Source organism: Festucalex cinctus, chromosome 10, assembly GCF_051991245.1.
Source record: "Festucalex cinctus isolate MCC-2025b chromosome 10, RoL_Fcin_1.0, whole genome shotgun sequence".
Classification (NCBI taxonomy): Eukaryota; Metazoa; Chordata; class Actinopteri; order Syngnathiformes; family Syngnathidae; genus Festucalex; species Festucalex cinctus.
In genome coordinates, this window is record NC_135420.1 from 10,484,158 (window position 1) to 10,488,386 (window position 4,229).

The window sequence follows — 4,229 nt, forward strand, 5'->3', positions numbered from 1 at the left end:
TATGTAATGCTATTACCTATTGCCTGTGAAATAGCACTTGATTCCTAATTAGTTTGCAGCCGTTTGAATTTTGCCAGTTACAAATATTTCTTTGAAGATGTACATGAGTCGGTGTTTTCACGCGACCACATCTGACACGGCTTGCATAGCCTCAAGCTGATAACACCTCACATGCCCAAGATTTATTAGATTATTTTTAAACCAAGACTTTCTTGAGGTGTTGGAACTTGTCAGCCAACTGGTCTCTGACTCGACCTGTCTTAAAGAATGGATGTACATAAATAAGATAAAATTACATTAAAAGAACAAACTAAATCACATCTCCCACATAAATAAAGCAAATGTCAGATTTCATTAAATGAGAAGTTGTAGGTCTTCCATCCAAAGTGATCTTTCAATTGTACAGTAATGAGAATTTAATAACTCGTGGGTAGTATTTTATTTTATTTTGAAATAGCCTGGTCAGAACCATCAAACAGCCCAAAACGGGTGCCAATACCACCCAGGGGGAAATGACATTTACTGATCTGATACTATGACACAGCAGCAGAAGTGCAGTGATTCACATAGCTGACTTTGTTGTTGTTGTTGTTGTGAAATCCGTTGCCACCCTATGGCCCATTCACATTTGCCCTGTGACTAACTAGTGATCATCGTTTGGACTCCAGGTCCTGACATGACCCCTAACAGAATCAAGGATATAGAAAAGACAAACCCGTGCAAGATGTCAAAATTGAATAAGTGATTGAAGAACTAATTTCAAAGATCCCCTTTTTACCCACACGCAGTTTACGCAAAGAATGAATCATGCATTCAATGAGGAAAGATAATGTTTTGTTTTGTTTTTCTAGAAAAACACATCACGGGTTGACTCATTCTACTGTCCAATTAATGCCTGCCGGAATGTTTGCCTCTCCAATGATCACATGACCATCACCCCCGTACCAGACATTATTATACTTTTCCAATTGATTATACAGATTCACTCATTAAAGAATGTTTTTGCCTTTTGTGTTTGGACTTGTGCGAGCCTAGCTGGCACGCTCTAGTTCACCCACATAAAAAAAATGTCACGGTGATGATGTCATCAGTGTGCTATATAGCACAGATGGTTACTCACTCTCACCAAATATGGACAATGAGCATCAAGGATATTACATAACTGTGATGTGTTTACTGGCTTTCATCAAGAATGAACATAGAACCACTAATCACATATAAAGTGAATGATAGTGATTATTGCGTGAATTGCTGCAATAAATATTTCTCCTTTTGAAGAAAAAGTTGCTACAGTTCAGCTGCTACACGAGTAAGAGGTAAGACATCTGAACACATGCAACACAACACTTTAGTAAAAGCAAAGTCAACCTTAAACATTTCTTGACAATAATATGTTATGTATATGCGACCTCACTGGTCTAAACATAACATTCTGATTAATATTACATTTGTGGAATATGAGTTATGCAGTACAATCCAGCCGTTTTATCCACTTTAGCGGGCGGCCATTTTGCCACTTGCTGTCAACTGCAGATGACATCGCAGTTGCTCAGGGCTTAGGCAAGGGCCAATCACAGGTAACCTGTTATCTGAAGCTGAGCTGTGATTGGTTGTTACCTAAGACCTGAGCAACTGTGATGTCATTTTCACTCGCGCCTGATATTGATTTAAAAAAATTAAAAAAAAAAAACTTCTGGATTTTGCTGCTTAACTCATATTCCACTAACACAATATTAACCATAATACCATATTTAGACTAGTGGGGCTGCATAGAATATAGTTTGTCTGTCTGTTTGTTTGTTTGTTTGTTTGTTTGTTTGTTTGTTTGTTTGTTTGTTTGTTTGTTTGTTTGTTTGTTTTAAACAGCAGTGTCTCCTCATACTTTGTGTGAGGTAGGGCACACGCCATTACAGTAAAGAGCATACGAAAGAACTAAAATGAAAAACAAGTTAATGTAACTATTATTAGGTTTGTTTGTTTTTTGTTTTTTTTGCTCTTCACATGCAGGAGAGTGGAGGCTCTGCATGTCCCTCCAACAACATAACACGTGTAGAGCTCAATCTGGAACACCCATACATTCACCTTTTGCCCGACCTCACCTGTGTTATTCACGCAAGGCTAATGTTACTCCTTCATCTTGTTGGTACAAATTTCTGTTGTGGCTGAAATGTGAAGCATGCATCAGTACCACCACTGTACCATTAAAATCCATGGAATGTCATTATCAGCATGATACACTCATGGGAGGCAGCTTGTGTCACCACCCTTCTTGATTTCTGTCAACACCTTAATTGTATCTTCATAAAGTTTGTACGAAATATGTTTGTTGCCTGGAGACAAACCTCTCCCTTGATTTCTCTCACGTTCACATTTTTACTGTAATGGATGATAAAGAAAAACCCTATAATCTTCTGTACCACTAGTATTTCACTGAGGCAAGCATCCATCCATCCATTTTCTTAGATGTCACTTTGGATTTTGCATAATTATGCTTAATAAAACAAAGACAAAATAATCCTTGTTCTCCTGTTTTGTTGTGTTTGTTTGTTTTTACATCCAGATAAATTGTTTATCATTGATCTTGACAATTTACTCTAATCATTAAGCAAACTTCGAAATAAAATATTATAAAATAAATTAAACTCCTTAGGAACTGTTGGCATGTAGGTCATAGCTCTCAATCTCAAATGTCTGTTTTGCGCCCCTTAAACTGGAAATTTAAGATTAAATTGAATAAAAATAAATAAATAAATAAAGCATTTTGGTCAATGGATGGATGATTCATTATGAAACATACACCAGTCCTGACATATGGGGATACTGTAATTCCACCAACTGGAAAATATGTTTTTAAACAATGAAACAAAACCTAGGAAACTAAATTATTCACTCTTCAGACTCATCATCTGAAGAACAATTCTGGCATACGCAAACAGAGATGCCAAAGGTGCATTTTTCATTGGCCCATTCTTTGCATATGTGACAACAAACCCCAAAATGACTGAGACAAGTTGTCCCAAACTACCATGTTGGCTCTAGTTCAAGGCATGACAAGATGCCTGAATCCCTCCTCTAACGAGTCCACATGATTTGCTGCTAGAATTTGTCTATGTATGACGCCTGTTTTAAAATATATGAAGCTGAAAAAAATTACTTTAGGTTGTGCAAAACAGATAACTGGCACTCATGTCAGCTCACTATGTTTTATCTTCTCAGTACACAACCCCTGACCAATTATGCGACGAAAACTAGTATTCTACTTTTTCGTTGCGCCCTCTGGTGGAGAGGAAAATTGCAACGTGCTATCTATGATGTACTTCTTAGCCCATCCAACCTAAACTGCTGGGGTTTGTTGGATACACCAGCATGCCCACTATGCGAGAGAAGGCACATGACACTGGTACCCCTGGCATTAAAATGAATGAGGAATTCAAATGACTGTATTCGGACCCGTCGCCATGGGCGGGCCTTGGGGGTCCGTGCCCGCCCTGTCAGTCAGCCGTGCCCGCCCAAGCAAGATGACTCACCAACTATTCGTCCTATCAGTCACGTAAACTTGCGCCTTCTGGTTCAAGTAAAGCATGGCGTGCCAGCCAACCACATACCTCCTTTCAAGTTTGGCTGTGATTGACAACTAAGCGAGCCAATGACAATCAGGATCAGGAGGGATGGGGTGGGGTGGGGGGAGACGCGCGCTCTGCAGACGTGCCTTAGCCAAATCTACTTCCGGGTAGATAGTGCGCATTTGCCGGCTGGCGCTGGGACAAAGACTGAGCAGTGAGCACGTCGTGCCGCTTTAATCGAAGCCACCAAATGCCAAACCTAGATCCAGGATGACACAGTTGACATCAATGGGAATCCTGAGTCCACTGGTTACGTTTACAAGTGAGTGTCAAACTTTTATTTTAATTAGTCAAGCCACACAGCACGGATGAATTGTAGCAATACACAGTATGCTGTTAACAGACCCAAGCAGTCACACATACACAACAACAACTAAGGAGCATAAAATTATTTATCACTAAAGCAGTTGCAGTACAATGTGAGTTGAATTCTCTTTTTTTATTGCCAAGTTTGTTCATGTTGATGACTGTCACTAAGTTCTCATTAAAAAAAAAACAGCACTTTACACATCCTTTTGGATTGATATTCTGCTTAGTTTTTCACTGAACCCATATTTTGTTTCTGTATATCATCGACATAACTCAACCTTATTTCTAAATCACTTT